Source organism: Nomascus leucogenys, chromosome 14 (genome assembly GCF_006542625.1).
Source record: "Nomascus leucogenys isolate Asia chromosome 14, Asia_NLE_v1, whole genome shotgun sequence".
NCBI lineage: Eukaryota > Metazoa > Chordata > Mammalia > Primates > Hylobatidae > Nomascus > Nomascus leucogenys.
Window position 1 is genome coordinate 39,311,163 of NC_044394.1, and position 18,183 is coordinate 39,329,345.

Genomic DNA, 18,183 nt, shown 5'->3' on the forward strand with positions numbered 1-18,183 from the left:
AGGCGTCCGGATCTCCGGGTCACCGGAGCAGCGTCTGCTGAGGATCGCAGGAGACAAACACTTCGTCACACAAGCACAGCACCCTCGGGATCACCTCTTTCAGCCCGCATTGTACCAGAGGGGAGGAGGCTGAGGTTGGAGGGGCCCTCGACGTGCCTGAAGTCACCAGCCAATCACCAAGCCCAAGAGGGGCTGCCATCCATGACCCCCGGCCGCGAACCCAAGCCTGCCGCCTTCGCCGCGCCCACCCCCCAGCCTCCTCCCTGCCCCGGCGCCATCCCAAGTCGACGTCTCTAACGAAAACAAGCCCCTCCCCCAGGAGCCCCATCCCCCTGCCCGAAGTCCAGGGTCAGCAGCCCCAGGAGGGACCTCCTCCCCCCACGGCAGAGGTGCGAGATTTCATTGTTAGCCTGGCCACTCGACCGCGCGAGAGACTGGGGCGCAGGGCAGGGGGGCCACTGGGCAGGCTCTCGTGCGGGGAGTGGGGAGGGGTCTGCAGGGGAAGTGTTTGAAGCCGCTCCTGCAGCTCTGTCCAGATCCGGAAGCCGCCGGGGAAGGGAGGAAGGCGGGGGTGGGGAGAGCGCGACCTTAAGCGCTGGCGGGCGGCGAGGAGGGGCCGCAACGGCCCGAGGAAGCGCCCGGAGGCGTCAGGGGCGCCGAGTCCCCAGGGAGGCCGCGCTCCCGGGAAGTTTCCCACCGGTTGCCCGGAGCGGTATCCGGCGCGCGGATCGCCCTCCCGGGCCCAACCAGCTTCGGGGCGCAGGTTGCGAACTTGAACAGAACTCCTTCCTTCTCTGGCATCTCTCGCCTCCCCATCCGCGGCCACCAGCCCCGCCATCTCAGCCCCATGCCTTCCGCCAATACCACAGTCGTCAAGACCGCTCACCAATGCTTTGTGGAGGAAAAGGGAGGGGGGAATCCCCAGCACAACCAAACTGCGGCCAAAAAAAAAAAAAAAAAAAAAGGAAAGAAAGAAATTCCTTCTCCTGAGACCGATTCCCTCAACCAGCGTGGAAAACCCCCAAACAGGCAAATCCGCAACTCCAGCCAAGATCCTGGCGCCGCGGGAGGGGTGTCCGCGGCGGGCGGCGACCCCAGCCTGCAGCCCCGGGCTCGGGGAGCCCTGGCGCCCACCGCGGCCCGCCGAAGACACAAAGCTCCGCCGCCAACAATACCTGCGGGCTCCTGGGTCTCCCGGGCGCCGGCGCTGCGCGTCTCGCCGTCTCCCTTTCCCCTGCCGTCTCTCTCCCTCCTCTCGCGCACGCTCTCCCTCTCGCCTCTTCCAGAACGCAGTGGCCAGATGAGATCCTTGGGAGAAACAAATGTGAGCGCTCGCACGATTCCTTTCTCTCGCCAGCCGCTCGCAGCGGCCCCAGGCTCGCTCCTTTCCCTCGCGCTCCCGCGCGCGCCGCGCCTCTCGCGCCCCGCGTTTCCTTCTTAGCAGCCCCTGCGAGCGCCCTCAGTAGCCATTATTCACAGGCCGCCGAGGGACAGGAGGTAATTAGAGACGGCCCCGTGGCCGCATCCACTCGGTAAGCGCGATGCTGGCGCGGGGCGCGCGCGGGGAGGGGCGCGCGACGAGGGGGCTTGGCTGCGCGCAGCCCGCGCCCCAGACGCGGGGGAAGGGAGGAGGAGGAGGGGGCAGGGAAGGAGGAGGCGGGCGGTGGGGGGCGAGCGATGAGCTCTGGAAGGGAGCGGGAGGAGGGGGCGCCGGGGAGACGCTCCCTTGGCTCTCACCGCGGGGCCTCGGGGTCACCGGCTGCGAGGCTCCGACGCGCTTAGGGACGGGGGGTGTGAGTGTAAGAGTGCGCGCGCGCGCGCGCGCGCGCGGGCGTGTGTATGTCAAAGATAGAGGAGGGGAGGGAGGGAACGCTTTAATATTTTTCCAGTGACTTACGAGCTTGCGGGTGAGGTCTTGGCTGTGCGTTTAGGTCTGTGTGTGTATCAGTGTGGCTGTATATTTCTGGTCTGTACTACGAGTGAATGTCACGGGGCTTGAGGGGGGGGTCTGGATACAAGCTTGTGAATGTGTTTCTGGGTCTCAGCTTGACTGATGCGGCGCTGCGTGGGGTTGTGTCTGCGATTGTTTATAGGGGGGTTGTGTGACTCCGTGAGGTACTGCGTGGGTGGGATTGCGCCTGTGTTTGGTTGTGTATGGGATTGCGCCTGCGTGGGGCTGTGTCCGGAGGGCAGTTGTGTGGCCACGTGGGCCTGTTTGCGAGTGGACTTGTGGGTGTGTGGGGCTGTGGGGCTGCGCATGTAGGGGCAGTGCGCCTGTGCGGGGCTTTGGGTTAACGAAAAGGGCTGTGGTGGGTATCTGCAGGCGGTTGTGTGTGTGGCTGGATCTGCGTGGGGTCTGAGGCCTGGCGGGTGGGGGTCAGTCCTCCTGGCGTCGGGGATCGCACCGCGGCAGAAGAGCCGCTTAAGGCGCGAACAGGCAGCACCGGGGTCGCGGCGCAGCGCGACGTGTAGTAGCGGTGGGGCGTAGAGAGAAGGCGGAGAAGAGGGGGGCCTTCATCGCGCGCCTCCCCTCGCCGCATCAGAGACGCAGCTTGGAGATCCTGCCACTTGCCGGCCCCCGCGGTCCTAGAAGCACAGGGTTTGGGGGACCCTCCCCAGCTGGGGGAGACGCCTACTGGCCGGGAAGGCAGCGAGAACTGAGACTTGATGATTCTCGCCCGGAGAGGTGGGTCGCGGCCGGCCCGGAGACAGCCGAGAACTAGGCCGAGACAAAGAAGAGCAGGACCGGGGACCTTGGGGCCAAACCGCGCCTCTAGGTTTCCCGGCGGTGAGGGGAGCGCGCTCAAGGCCGGCGCGTGGAGCCTGGCGGAGGTGGCGCGGGCCCCTCTTCGCTGTAGTCCCAGCAGCCGCTCCAGAGCCCTGGAGGCACGTAATTACGTGCCCCAGGGCAGGGCCGCGGTGAGGGGAGTTCTGAGTGCAGCTGGCGGGCGCTGAGCCCTGGGGCTGTGATTGAGCGCTCAGCTGGCCCGCCCCTCTCCCGGCCGCTCACCGCCCACGTATTCATTCATTCATCCATCCATCCATCCGTCGCTGCATCCACCCACCTTTCTATCCATCCACGTGTCCATCCATCTACCGGATTTACTGCACCAGGGATCACACAGATGTGTCAGCCCTGGCTCATCCCACCACTTTCTCCCGCTGGCCAGTGAGTCTGTCTCATTCTCCTCGGCCTCTACCTCCACTTCCTCCTACTCAGGCCCCTCTGCTCTGGCAGGAGCACACCGACCACCTGTCACACTTGGGTTTTGCTGCTCGGTGATGTCCCAATCTCCCCTCTCCACCTACTAAAGCCCCACTCTGCCCATACTAAAGTCTCTATACATCTTACACCCAACTCTGCCCATCATTACATGTCAGGTGGGCCTCGGGCACCTTTTTTCTGGCATTCCCTGAAGCCTGGTAGCAGCCCTCCCTACCAGAAATGAATCCCTAAGGTCCTGAGCAGCCCCGCCCCACTCTGGGCTCCCCATATTTAAAATGTCAGGCTGCTTAGTCTCTGTCTTCAATATCTGTCTTGGGGACCAGGGTCACTCAGTCCTGAGGCTGCTGGGTGAACCAGGAGATGCACATTGTGTATACCATTAAGGTGGCAATGGTAAAGCCCAAATGCCTGCTGGGGATCACCAATCTGGCTGGAATGTCTTCCCTCCCCTCCTCAGTTTCTGAGTGATGAGGAGGAGAAAGTCCCCCAGGTGGTTGATGACAGCCCACACAATCAGGTCCCCACCAACTCCTGCCCTCAGTCCCAGCCTGTTGCCCCACTCACCACATTGCCCCTTGCAGTTCCTGAATTCAGCAGGCACACTCTCACCTTAGGACCTTTGCACTTGTTGATCTATCTGCCTAGAATGCTGTTCCCCACCTTCTAATATACCACGTAATTTACATACTTATGTATCTGGTAGCTATTTTTGTCTGTTTGTTCCTTGGTGTATCTTCCGTATTTGGAATGGTTCCTCGTATACATTCCATAAGCACTTGTTCAATGAATGAGTGAATGCACAGAAGAATGAAGTTAGACCAAGCCCTCCTCCCATAAGCCTGACCAAGCCCAAGGTTTCTCTTCTTTGAGCCAACAGTTCCCCTGGATAAAATGGGGGTGGGGTGGAGGATGGAGAACATCAGGGCCAGGACATGTCCGAAGACTCACCTGAGGTCGCTCAGTGAGTACCCTTCACAGATTCCAGGTAGCTCAGTGAGTAACCCTTCACAGATTCCAGATTCTGGGGATGGGTGTAGAGGGATGGGATGGTGGTGGGTGGCTTGTCTCAAAAAAGGGCAGAGCTTGTCATTTGTTCCAGGGGCCTCTCTTGTTCCCTGGCTCCCTGGGGACTCCCTGGAGCTCCTGAGGCAGTGGTACGGAGGAGTCTTGATTCAGCAGGGCTGCCATTCACATCTGCCAAAGGGTGATGGAAACCCTGACCTGACCAGGGCCCTTCCACAAGTGGTATCATGGAGAGTCACAAGACAGTACCCCAAGGTCAGGATCTGACCAACCCCTAGAGGAGAAACCCAGGCTGAGAGCCTGCAAAGAACTTGCTAAGACCACAGCAACACAATCGGAACCCATCCGACTCTCAATTTCAAGATTGCTTGCTCACCTCCACCAAGCACAGTGCATGGCGTGTGGCAGTGCAGCAGAATGGAGTGGCAAACTCACAATTCAAACCTAAGTGTGCATGGACCCCAAAGCCTTGCTTACTCCATCAGACCCTACTGGCAGGATTCCATGGGATCATGGTGCCAGCACCCAGCACCCACAAATGTTGCTGGAACACCAGCAGAGGAGGCTGCCTGGCTGGCAGGCTTCCTGCTCCCTAGCTTCTGATTTCACCTTTCACCAAGTCTGCCCCAGGGGAATTAGGATCCTCCCTCCTCGATGGGATGGTAGGGGTGCTCACAGGTTTTAAAGGGCCCAGTCCTTCCTGGTGAGGTGTGGCTGTGTTCTGGAGAACCTAGGTCTGGACAGGTCAGCCCTTTTGTTTGCCAAGCACTATCTCAATAGCTGCTTACATGCAAGTGTGTGTCCAGACGCCATTCCAGAGCTAAATAATAAACAGGAGCTGTTGACCAGAGAGGCAGGGTGGGTAGAGGGCTGGGGACTCTAAGCAGGGTCCTAGGGAATGCAGGCAATGGAGCCAGCCAAGGACGAGGCTTGCTGACAGGTCACCAGGGACACCCAAGTGGAAACAAGGGACAGGGAGGCCCATCAGGCCAGGCTGGTACACTAAGACCCAGAAGTCGCATTCAAGTTCAGCCCCGGTCTGGTAAGCCTCACGCTGGAAGCCTGCAGGCCTGAGGTCAGATGTGGGCCAGGTTTTAACATCTATTCCACGTTTATTGAGTAGTGGGGCAGCAACTTCAAATCTCTGTGTATCTCTCCCTGCCCCATCAGTCAGCCTCATTTCAGAGACTGGATCACTGAGGTCCAGGAAATGCACTTGCTCCTGGTCACGTAACTTGAAGGTGGCAGAATTATGCATCCACTGGCTTGGTACATATTTACTGAGCACCTACTAGATGCCAGACTCCATTCTATGTGTTGAGGATTCAGAGCAAGGAATGAGACAAAGCTTTCATCCTAGTCTTGACAGACAAGAAACAGAATGAATAAGTAAATGATGTAGTATGTTACCTTAGGTGAAGCGTGCTATGGAAAAATAAATAAAGCCAAGGAAGCGGGCTGGGAGCATCTGCAGGGACTGTTTTTCTACACTGAGTGGTCAGAGCTCATACTTAAGAGCATTTGAGAACACACCTGACAGACGAAGGTAGTGAGGCATGCAGCTGTCTGGGGGCAAAGCTGTGCGGGCAGAAAGAAGAACAAGTGCAAAGGCCCTGAGGCAGCAGCCAGGCTGGGATTTTCGAGGAATGGCCAAGAGGCTAGTGTGGCTTGAGGGGAGTGAGCGGAAAGAGATGTGGGCAGAGAGGATGAGGGGCCACACCTACAGGGGCTTGCACACACACCATCGTAGGGACTTTGGCTCTTAGACTGAACGAGATGAGGCGCTTCTGCAGTTTTTTGAGCAGGGATGGGACATGCTCTCCCTTGGGTGGTCAGAGTTTCTCCCTGTGAAGAGGGCAGATGTGGGGCCAGGGCAGGAGCACAGAAGCCTGCATCCTGCGCTAGTCCAGGTGGGCAATGATGAGGCCTGGCCAGGGTGGGGCCGATGAGAAGGGGTCAGATTTTGGATTTATTATGAAGGCAGGGTTAGCAGGATTCGCTGATGTATCTTGCCTGAGCAACTTGCAAGAAGGATGGATGCAGCTGCTGGGATCTGCCATTCATGCTAGTGGGGCTGGTGGGAGAGCAAATGCCTCAGGAAGGAACCCTGCCCCTCCTCAGCCTCCACTGTGCCTGCTCCAACACATTAATGCCCTTCATGCCAATGTGGTAGCTTAGAAAACTGCTGAAGAGGCCCCATTTTTAATGACTGTACCAGGAGCTGTGCCCTGAGTCAGCAGGGGGTCATCTACCCCAGTCACCTTCCCAGTTTCCCAGCCTTAATATCCCCTTTTTATGAGCATGTTGATCCAGGTCTGCAGCTGCCAGCCCTCCTGCCCCCATGGATCCAGTTTTGTCTCCCAGATCAACTGCCCACAAATAATCTCCTTTGGTATACGTTTATGGAACCCACCATGTTCCAGGCGTTGTTCAGGGCACTGTGGGATAGCAGGGAACAGAACGGGCATCCCTGCCCGCGTGGGGCTGGCATGGTCCTTCAACAACTACAGCCCTGTTCCTTTTTCTCCCCATCAAAACCCTCTAATGCCAAGTACTTCCTGAGCAAGCTGGGGCTACCATGTGAAACTGAGAGCAAAACACTCCAGAAAATGCTTTTCTTTGAAAGCAAAGAGCTTGATATTTTAGCTGATGGGGGTGGAGAGCATCGGGAGTATAGAGATCCAAGTTCTCTTACATTTTTGGAACATTTTCAAATGTTCCAAACATTTTAATGTCCCCTCAGTGCCCCCACTCCCCTGATTCCAGGATGGAGGCTGATCTGGCCCACCCACCCCGACCCATGCAGGTTCTGGTTGGAGTGACAGTAGAAGGCTTGCCTTGGTGGCCACCTCCCCACCAGGGGAAGGAGACGAGAGGGAGTACATCTCAGTCTCTGCCCTGGGCTGGGGTATGCACAGGAATGCTGGTGCTGGGCCAAGACCGAGGTGTCTTCTGCCTGCCTTTGATCTGAACGACCTTTGATCTCTTCTGTCTGTAGTGTTTCCCTGTCATCTGTGTGTCTGTCCATCCTTCCCTACTTGACTGCAGGAGGCCACCCCATGAGGTCAGTGCAGCTTCAGGCTCAAACACGGCAGAATCCAAGTCTAAGCCCCCCTTGACCCCTGCTGTGGACCCTTCACTGGACATGGGCTCCAGGAAGATGGCCCCTGCCTGCAGGCCTGTGACTGTGCCTCCACGCAGCCTCCTTCTCCTGCGGCATCCAAACTATGGGTATTCATCTTCCTTCCTCAGCGCCAGCATCTGAGTGAAGTCAAAGCTGCTGAACTTGAAAGAGGCAAGGCCCTGGGGTTCAGAGGGCCCAGGTGGGGGCAGGAGGCTGGCTGGGGGAAAGAGAGGACTGGGCAGCTGTAAAGGAAGACAGATTGGGGGGTGGGGAGGATGACAGCAGATGAAGGAGAGGGGAAAGAAGGGTAGGAGGAGAGAGAAGGAGGGTTATAGAGCCACAGGGCTAGGTGCCAGAGGGTGCCTGAGGAAAGGCACTGAGAGGCAGGCAGGGGTCTTCTCTCAGTCTCACTTGGGAAGCACTGCCCTGCTCACCCTGGCACGGTCCTGGGCACCCTTGGTTCCTGGCTACAATGAAGCCACACACTCTGGACACATTGGGCTGGCTGGGGTTCCTCTGCCATGGCCATGGGAACAGCTGGGCCCAGGCCTGCTTGGTAGCAGGACCCACAGGCGCCTTCTTGCCCCTGCCCCTTTTTCCCAGGGCTCAAACTTACCCCTGGGCCAGGGAGCCACCAAGGGGCTGGGGACAGTGGTATGGCTGAGGCCTAACCTGTCTTCTGTGCCATACAGACTGATCTCCAACTGCAGCCACAGACTGACCCTTAGCCATGGCAGCAGCTACATTCTGACTCTTAACCCTGGTCGCTGTGATCCCTCTCCAATCCCAGCAACAGACTGACTCCAGCCTCTTCCACAAATGGACTTCTGACCTCAGGCACAGGCCCCAGCCACACACATCTAGCCACTGCTATAGACAGACCTCTGAGCCTGCTACAGCCTGAGCCTCAGCCCCAACGCTGGTGGGGCCCCCCTGGTGGTGGGCATCCCGTGGGCACATTCCACCAGGCCACTCAGGGACATCGGGATGGGCCTGCTCCATGCCATCCCACCCTAAGATGAGTGGCAACATCAACCCCACCAGTGCCCCACGCTAAGCCCATGGGGCTGTGGTGACCACATCAGAGTCCAGCAGCACCACACGGGAGGCCCCTCCATCCTGCCCCGGGCCAGTGTGTGTGGGCCAGACACACACGTAGACACACCCAACACAAAACACACCCAGAGTCAGACAGAATCACACAGTTATCTCATACGCAGCCCCCAGACCCTCCATACAATGTGCACTCACACAGGCACCACACACATGAATAGACACAAAACCACACACACATGCACACAGACACATGTGCACACACACGTACAGAACCCTGTCCCCAACTCAGGCCGGGCACACACATCCAGAAACATGGGCACATACATCTGTGTGTACACACACTCATGCAATCATACAGACATGCACACACAGCTACATGCAGAGATGTATACACATGTATACATATAAATGACACATGCACATGCAAGAACACAGATTTCTCTATGTAGAAGTCCACACACACCCAAGTGTCAGTCACCTGCCTTCACACATCTTTTGTTCCCTGGCCCCAGGGCTCACTGGTATCTCTGGGTGGCTTAACCACTCCACAAGTGACCCCTCCAGCCACTTCCCAACTCAGCTCAGAGCTCCATGGGCTTTTGCCCTCCCTGGACTTGATGGCAGCAGAGATGCTGCCTCCAGGCCTTCTCCTGGCCCCAGCTGGGTGAAGACCTCTCAAGTCCCCTGACTTTGTCCCAACTGGTGGCTGCAGCTCCTGCCTGGACTCAAGCTGGCTATGACATGCCCTTAAGTCTTTGGCATGACTTGGACAATTCCCTCTCTGCCAAGGGAAACCCATTCCCCCCGCCATAGTTTGTAATCTGCAAAATGGGTAACAGTGTGTTGCACAGCCTTCCAGCACCACTCCACTCCTGACATAGGAGGGCACGGAACGGACAACACGAGGAGGATGTGGAAGAGAATATGTAGGATTCCCAGGGGCAACTTGGCCCTCTCACAGCCTCCAAGTTCACACCCACAAAGGGGCGAGGATCAGATCGGGCACAGCCTCTCTGGGGTCAGAATGAGTCCAGGGGAAACTCTGAATGGAAAGCCCTTTCCAGGGGGCATCTGAATCTGTGGAGATCACTCCTGGAAGGATGGAGAAGAAACTGCTGGAAGGTCAGGAGCAGGAGGAACACTTGCTGCTGTGCTATCTGAATTTCTACTATGTGAATGGAAGGGGCCGGGGGAGGCAGAGGAAAGACGCCAATGACCACACCACTCCTCGCACTTCTCCTCCCGGTCTGGTGTCATCCCAAAATGCCCTGGTGGAACCCAGGTGGCTGCGCCATGGGAGGGGGTGGCGTGCAGAGCTGGAGCTAACTCTGCCAAGCACCCCACATGGAATCCTCTCAGCCATCCTCTGAGGTGAGTGTCCTTAGCCCATTTGAGAGATGCAGACACTGAAGCTCTGCAAGCAGATGAGAGAGGCATGGGCCTGGGGGGAGCCCAAACCACTGCCCAGTCTCACAGCTTGTCATGGGGCTGCTTATTTACCTTCCACACTAGGGCCCAGCTCAGAGCAGCCCAGCACAGGGACAGTGCAGAGGAAACAGGCAGAGCCCCTGGCTTCAGATGTCCCCCGGCTCTCCAGGAGAGGACTGGGTAAAATGATGGCTCTTGGTCTCCCACATACCTTAAGCCAGGAAAGGCATCCCCTGCTCACCCCCAGTGCAATTCCTGGCTTGGGCCTGTCCTGGCTGTGTGCCCCTGGGCAGTTCTACGCCCTCTCTGAACCCGTTTCCAGAGCTGAGATGAAGATTGCGTTTCTGCTCCTGCTTACCTAACAGAGGGTGATGTGGGTGGGATGGGAAGCAGCATTCTAAACTGGGAAGTCCATGAGGTGGAAGGCGACATTACTACCTCTCTCCCCAAGCTGAGCAAGAAAAGTCAGCACCTGCAACGAGGCAGCTTGGAGAGCAGACCTGCGGGCCAGACCCTTCACCCACCACGACAAGTGGATGGCCCGAGCTCAGCCCACAACCAGGATTTCCTTCCAGTCCTGCTTCTGTGCCCTTCTGCAGGGGAGAGGCTGCCTGCTGCTCAGCTTCCTTATTCGACCCACAGCACTCCCACAATGTGTGCCAGGAGGCTCGCACCCAGCTGCTTCCCATTACGTTTCTGAGCCTCAGGTTTTTCACCTTTAAAATGGGGAAGAACAGCAGGGCCTGGGATGTGCTGGTGATAAACAGAAATGAGTGCATGAACGTCACTCAGAGTTGGCCACGCCACAAGCCCTCCGTAAATGTTAGCACTGATGATTATCATTCCTTTCTGGCCTATGGAGAGGTCTGAGTTTTCAATCTCCAGGATTAGTATCAAATTCCAACTTCACAGCAATGGCCTAGACACTGAATGTGGAAATCCTACTTGGTTGTGCCATCAGGGCACAGGCCCACCCACGCTTTGTCCCAAGAGCTGAATGACCACTGACACAGGCTCTGGGCTGCTGGTCCTCCAGTCTCTTTAGAACCTCCTAGTGGCCAAGGTAGGCAGGGAGAGGCCTGGGAGCCCCCTTCTGCAGACCCAGAAACTGGGGTTCAGAGAGGGAGCTGAGGAAGCAACAGGAAGACAGATTTCACCTCCATATAAGGAAGAGCTTGCTAGCAGGCAGGGCTGCCCAGAAATGGAAGGAGGGAGCTGCTCGGGAGGTGGTGAGCAACCTGCGGCTGAAGGCATGCAAGCAGAACGGGGCAGCCTCTGGGTGGAGGCATCGTGGGCGGCTGGGACACTCTCCAGGGGAGGGCCGCTGGGATCTCTGGTCCTGTGACTTGACCAAGGCCATGTGAGCAGGAATGGAATTCCAGAAGGTCAGAGCCGGGGACCAGAGCAAGCTCCTGCTCCCAACCTCCCACGTGAAAGCTGTGCAGCTGGATGGATCCACGAGGGCTGGAGAGAGAGACTGAGCCCCTCCAAGTGGATCCCCCATCCCTGGCCCTAGTCACAAAGTCTTTATGTTTTTAGAGGGAAATGCCTACTTTTAAGTTTTAAAAATTGAAAAGTATACAGAAAAGATAAAAAAAAAAAAATCCAGAATCCCCTTCACCCTACGACAATTACTGTGAATATTTTCTTTACAATCTTTTCTTTTTAAAATTTATTATTTATTTATTTATTTATTTTGAGATGGAGTTTTGCTCTCGTTGCCCAGGCTGCAGTGCAGTAGCAAGATTTCAGCTCACTGCAACCTCCACCTCCTGGGTTCAAGCGATTCTCCTGCCTCAGCCTCTCGGGTAGCTCGGACTACAGGCGTGTATCACCACGCTCAGCTAAATTTTTGTATTTTTAGTAGAGATGGGGTTTCGCCATGTTGGCCAGGCTGGTCTCGAACCCCTGACCTCAGGTGATCCGTGCACCTCGGCCTCCCAAAGTACTGGGATTACAGGCATGAGCCACTGCAGCTGGCCTATTATTATTATTTAGAGACAAGATCTCACTATATCACCCAGGCTCTAGTCTCGAACTCCTGGGCTTAGATGATTCTCCTGCCTTGGCCTCCCAAGTAGTGGGGACCACAGGCACCATCATGCCCAGCTCCTTGCAGTGTTTTCTATGTGCATCCAATTTTGGTTAGAAATCTGGATGTGCCTTAAAAAAATTTTTTTTTGAGGTATAATTCACTCACTATAAAATTCACCCTTTTAAAGGGGACAACTCAGGGTTTTGGTATATTCATGAAGTTGTGCAACTATCACTGCTACATAATTTCAGAACATTTTCATCTCCCTCCCAAAAAGAAACCTGTTCCCATAGGCAGTCACCCCCCATTTCCCCGCCCCCAGCCCCTGGCAATTGTTCACCTCCTGTCTGTCTGTCTGGATTTGCCTGTCCTGGGCATTTCGTATGAATGGAATCATATGATCTGCAGCCTTTTGCATCTGGGCTGGTGCGTTTTTAATGTACAATTTTCTAATCCTATTTTCACACAGCATTATACACAGTCACCATTTCCATGTTACTACCAAGTCCTTAGAATCAGTATCGTGTTTACTGTTTGTATACCACAAAGAGGCTTGACCACAGTTTCCTCAGGTCACCCTCTGGTGACTGCCCCCATCCTGTTCAGGCCCCATGATCACTCAGCCAGACAAGTGCAATAGCCCCTTCTGGGCCTCCTAGGCCCATCCTTGCCCCCTTCAGCCCTTACAACACCCAGACAGAGCCTGTTAAATCAAGTCTGATCCTGACCCTCCCTCACTAAGAATCCTCCATGGCTCCCACCTCACATAAGACTTAAAACCAAGCTTATACCACAGCCCACAGTCTCCTATGCCATCTGACCTCTGCTACCTTCTGACCTCACCTCCTCCCACATCCCCATCCACCCCCGCTGCAGCCACACAGGCCTCTAACACACCTAGCGTAGCCCCACCTCAGGGCCTTTGCACTAGCTGCCCCTTCCACCCAGATGTGGGCTTGGCCTTGCAGCCGCTCTCTGTTCTGGAGCCCTGCTTCCATTTGCTTCCTAACACATATCACCTGATATATGTTTATTCACTGTCTTCTCCCACTAAAATGGCAGCTCCGTCACATGTTGTCTTATTCGCTGATAGAGCCCTGGCACCTAGCACGGAGTTGCAGCTCAGTGACTATTTGGGCTGTTTCCAATAAAATAGGGAATGTAAAAGAACCAAATGCAAAAACCCAAGCGCCCCACAGCGCAGACATTAGAAACTGGTGGTCCACTGCCTGCGGACATGTGTGGTTTAAATCACACTGTGCCTTTTGTTAACTGAGCCAGCATTTGAGAATCAGGAGAGTTCACATAAAAATCCAAATTCCAGCTTCTCTTGAAAACACATATCTGGTCATCAGGGCCGGACTCCGCGTGACAGCCATCAGCAGGCACTAAGGGGCTGGGCCTGGGGACATTCCCACCCACAGGTTCCGGGAGTTGAATGCTTTGTCCCTCCTCGGAGGCCCCAGATGTGGTGCCCAGGAGGAGGACTTGCCCTGGGACAGAGCCCGGGCTTCACCTTGTGCTGCTGCCTGATATCTGGGCCCCTAATGCCCCAAGCCACCAGTAAGGTCCCACCCACCTTTATTCAAAGACTGGGACCTTCCCAGTGTCCCTACACTTTCTGGGAGCCCTTACAGCCACTGTTCCTTTGCCTGGAACTTCATCCTAGGTCCTCTAAGGTTTGCCTCACCTTGTCCCAAGACCTGTCGAGGCCTCCAGCACATTTGGAACATACACAGGACGTGTCCATCCCGTGTACACCTCCCACTTCCCTCCAGCTCCATCCCAGCCTCCCCAGCCCCTGGCAGTGTCCAGCATGCCGTAGGCCCTTGGCCGCCTCTGAAAGGACTGAATGGCAAGCACCCGCCCCCCAACTCCGGGGAGCTGGGAGGACCTGGGGGACAGGGCACACACAGGAGGGTCTGACTTGGGTCACACTCAGTGCCAAAATGCATGTGTTTGTCATCTACTGTGCGCCAGATGCCTCGGGGACACAAAGATGGAAATCATGGGGGATGGGTGCCCCAGGGGTGCTGCGGCAGCCAGGGCCTGTGTGTTTCTGCTGAGGAGGGACAACCCCCAGCCAGGACATGACCAGAGTTCTTCCAGGGCCTCAGTCACCCCACCTGCATGCAGGGCACCCCTATCACCAGCCTCTCAGGCCCCAAGGCTCAGCCCCGCCTCCCTACCCTGGAGAGGTTTTCCGGGTACTGCGGCCCAGCCTTCCCATCCATCAGGATTTTGCTGCATTCCTGTGAGTCATTCTCCAAACAAACCGTGTGAGGGAGAGAAGGGAGCAGGGGAGGGGGAGGAGGCTGGGAAACAAATCAGCCTTACCTCCTCCCTCCCACCTGCCCCCCATCAACACCCCACACAGGCACATGGGGGCCCTCAGGAGAGCTCTGGAGTACGAGGCTGCCTAGCTTTGCCATGAACTTGCTGTGTGACCTTGGGCAAGAAGACGGCCCTCTCTGGGCCTCTGGAAAAAATGGCCCCAAAGGTCTCCACCTACAGAATGCATAGGCTTCCCAGAGGGCTCTGTCTCAAATGAGGCAGGGCCTTGTGGGAGGGGTGCCCTGGCTGTCTCCACTTTTTTACCTCAGTTTCTCTACCTCTGAAATGAGGAGGGGGCAAGTCCTTGGTAGCCACAAGGGGCACATCTGCCAGGTGGGGCTGGGTGAGGCCAAGCCACCAGCGCCAGGGCCAGCAGGGCCTCCCCAGGGAGTCCTAGTCTTGGTGGCCACTGTGCTGCCATTTCCCCAGCAACAGCCGAAAGGCCACCACTGGCAGCCTCTGACTCACAGGCCCCCGGGGCCAGGAGGGTCTCTGGGCAGCCACCTGTACTCTGGGGTGGGGGACGGAGCACTGCTAAAAAGCAGCAAAAACCCCTCCTCATGGCTGCAGCTGCGACTGTGGCCGTATATCCAAGTGGGGATGGGTGTTGGAGAGCGGGATGGGTGCCCCGGGGTCTCCATGTGGCTCAGCTCCCACAAGGGGTCCTGGGTAGGTGAGGGGTGTGTGCCTGGCACGCAGGTAGCCCTTCTCCTTGAAATGCTCTTTTGTTGTGGCTAAAGCCCCCTCTGGGTTCTGATTCTCTGTGAAAAGCAGGCTTCTGAGTCACCTCTGCTGCTGCCACCCTGGTGCCAAGTGTGTGTGAAAGCACACGTGACCAGGTGCATGTCTGTGTGTGCTCGAGGTCTTCAGAATCCTGACATGAGTGTGGCCGGGGCTGGGTGGGTGGTGCAGAGTGTGTGTGTGAGGGTGTGAGAGGAATGTGGGTGTCCACGGGTTGACCACCCATGGTGGGCATGTGGGCATGTCCGTGTACTGTGAATGAGCATGAGGTGCGCCGCCACAGGGCTGGGATCTAGGAATGTGCGCATGCCTGTCTGCTGTGCAGGTTTCCTCCTGAAGCACCAGCTCTTGGAACTGCCTCCTCCTGGGTGCTCATTCTATCTGGCTCCATGAAAAACAGGTTTCCAAGATTCTGGAAGCTGCACCCCAGGCCCGCACAGAGCTGATCTGGGGGCCCCTTAAGGTTCAGAGGAAAGCTCCAGGCCCCGGCGCAGACAGTGCCCTGCCACATCACTTTGGACCTAGTGCTGGGGTTCCCCCTCCCTGAGGCCCAGCAGCTCCTTGGCCCAGAGAAGGGAGCTCAGGACCAGAGTGAGGCCACGGGCCTGGGGGGGCATGGGGGCAGACCCAAGGCAGGGCAGGAAAGAGACTTAGGGGGCAGCTGCCCAGGATGGCACTGCAAATGCCCCACTGTGACATGTATGTTGGGGCAGCTGTGGAGAGGGTCAGCTTCCAGCCAGGACTGACTGTGGTCAACCCAGCAGGGAGGCCGAGGCAGGCAGGGGCCTCAGGAGCCTGGAGGGGTGGAGAAGAGAGTCAGGGTAGGAATATTTGGGGGCCGGCAAAGGGCTTTTCTGAGTAAAGGTGAGACCAAAGAAGAGAGACTGAGAGGAGCCCGCCTCAGTATCCCCCCATGATACGGCAAACAGCAGACAGCAAACAGCAAAGCCGCATGGCCAGAGCCCAGCCAGCTCCAGCTCTGCTCTCCCTAGGCACTCTCAGCCTCACAGCCTCCTCCTGTGGACACAGATGCTACGCCCTCCTCGGGGTCTCTCAGCACAGTGCCCAGCACACTAGGCCCTCCATCAGTCATCATTGTTGTCATAATGATGGTCCCCGGGTGGCTGCTGGAGCATGTGGGAAAAGTCCCAGGCTGGGAGCCTGGAATGGGCTCCTCTCCTTCCCTTCCACTCTCTGGACCTCAGTCTTCCCATCTGTAAAGTGGCATGTCCTGGCCCACTCTGCAACTGAGGGTAGGAAAGGCCCGTGGAGGACTGACGAACTGTTCCCTTTGTGCCTGGAGCAGGGGTGGCAGGAGCCCGGGGCACAGGGTTCAACTCCAAACCCTGGCAGCTGTGAAGCTGGAATGTTTTGGTTGTTTCCAGATGGGCTGCAGCATTTGAGCACAAAAGGAGGATGGGTCAGTTATGGCGTCCACTTATGGTGCCCAGCCTGTGACAGGGACCACAGTCTTCTAACTTCTGGGCCATTGCTCTGTGCCCCTCACCTTGTCCAGAGGCCCTCAGTCGCTAGAAAGACAGTGAGCTGCCTGGAGTCACAGATGTACAAGGAGGGATGCGAAAAAGTAACCCACACACCCACTGAGTCAAGATGCAACCCAGGGGACCCCTAAGATTCCATGATTCTAGAATGGAGTCCCTAGCCAGGCACTCTAGCACACACCTGTAGTTCCAACTACTCAGGAAGCTGAGGTGGGAGGATTGCTTGAGCCTGACTTTGAATCCAGCCTGGGCAACATAGTGAGACTCTGTCTGTAAGGGAAAAATGTACATATATATATATGTGTGTGTGTGTGTATGTATATATGAGAAGAGAGGACAGGAAGGTGCAAAAGCCAATTCCTTGTTCATTCAACCTAGGCTGATTAGCACAAGTATTGTTAGAGAAAAAAGGGCTTGCTAAGCAACCAGCTTCTCAGAGTTCATCAAGGGGGTCTCCTCCTGGGGAGGGGGTCTGCCTCCCCTCCTGCTGCCACCTCAGGGTCAATATACACCTGGAGAGGACCCAGAAAAATGGCACAGGCTGAAGCACCATCAGAGGGTGGCAGCAGGAGGAGGGAGGAGGAGCATGGCAGAGGTAGAGACCTGAGAGGCCCAGGGTGCCTATTCCCCCATTCCTTGGAGATGGAGGGTGGGGTCAGCTTGGTCGATGTGGCTGCAGCTTCTGAGGTCTGCCAGAGCCTCCAGGAGGCTTCTACTCCCTTTCAAGCTCTGTCTGGCCCCCTCAACTCCCGAGGGAGCCTGTGAGATCCTAAGTCAGCTTGGAGCCTGCCTCTTGCAGTCTCCAGCTCACTCAGAATGAAAGCTAGAGTCTGGCCTGCACGGTGGCTCACACCTACGATCCCAGCACTTTGGGAGGATGAGGCAGGTGGATTGCCTGAGCTTAGGAGTTTGAGACCAGCCTGAGCAACATGGCAAAACCCCGTCTCTACCAAAAATACAAAAAATTAGTAGGGCATGGTGGCACGCATCTGTGGTCCCAGCTACTCAGGAGGCTGAGGTGGGAGGACCACTACAGCCTGGGAGGCGGAGGTTGCACTGAGCTGAGATCACGCCACTGCACTCCAACCTGGGTGACAGAGTGAGACCCTGTCTCAAATAAACAAACAAACAAACAAACAGTCTTCCAGGAACCCTCTCCCCTCTATCAGTCCCCTCCAGCCACAGTGGCTCCCCTGCTGTTCTTGCAACATGGAAACATGTTCCTGCCTCAGGACCTTTGCACTGCTATTCCCTCTGCCTGCAATGCCCTTCCCTTTGACATCGCAGGGTTCACTGACCTCCCTCAAGTTTTTGCTCACCTGTCACCTTCTCAGTGAGGCCTTTCCTGGCACACCAATTTAAAACTGCACGCATGTCCCCCATCCCTGAGCCCCTTCCCCCCTCTACTTTTTTTCTCACTACATCTATCTTCTTCTTAAAATTAATCAGTTATTTTCAGAGACGAGGTCTTGCTATGTTACCCAGGCTGGATTCAAACTCCTGGGCTCAAGCGATCTTCCCACCTCAGCCTCCTGAATAGCTGGGAATACAGGTACACACTAACATGGCCAGCTAATTTATGTATTTTTTGTAGAGGCGGGGTTCTGCTATGTAGCCCAGGCTGGCCTCAAACTCCTGAACTCAAGTGATCTGCCTGCCTCAGCCTCCTGAGTAGCTTAGGACTAAGAAGCATGCCCCCAGGCCCGGCCTATCA

At 56.5% G+C, this 18,183-nt stretch overlaps 1 protein-coding gene across 4 annotated transcripts in view; it reads right to left on the minus strand.

Moving 5' to 3' along the window:
• The window catches only part of RAI1 (retinoic acid induced 1), a 130,946-nt gene that overhangs the window by 87,160 nt on the left and 25,603 nt on the right, over window positions 1–18,183 (minus strand). Inside the window, exons 1-2 of one of the 4 annotated variants that reach the window (XM_030827637.1) lie at window positions 1,738–2,669; window positions 1,176–1,308 (exon numbers count right to left, since the gene is read on the minus strand). The exons of 1 other annotated variant lie outside the window; for it this stretch is intronic. The gene's annotated coding sequence lies outside the window, so the exon portion shown is untranslated. Of the gene's footprint in view, window positions 1–1,175; window positions 1,534–1,737; window positions 2,670–18,183 lie in introns of those variants that run through there. 2 more of the 4 variants (XM_003279862.4, XM_030827636.1) reach the window with 2 other exon arrangements.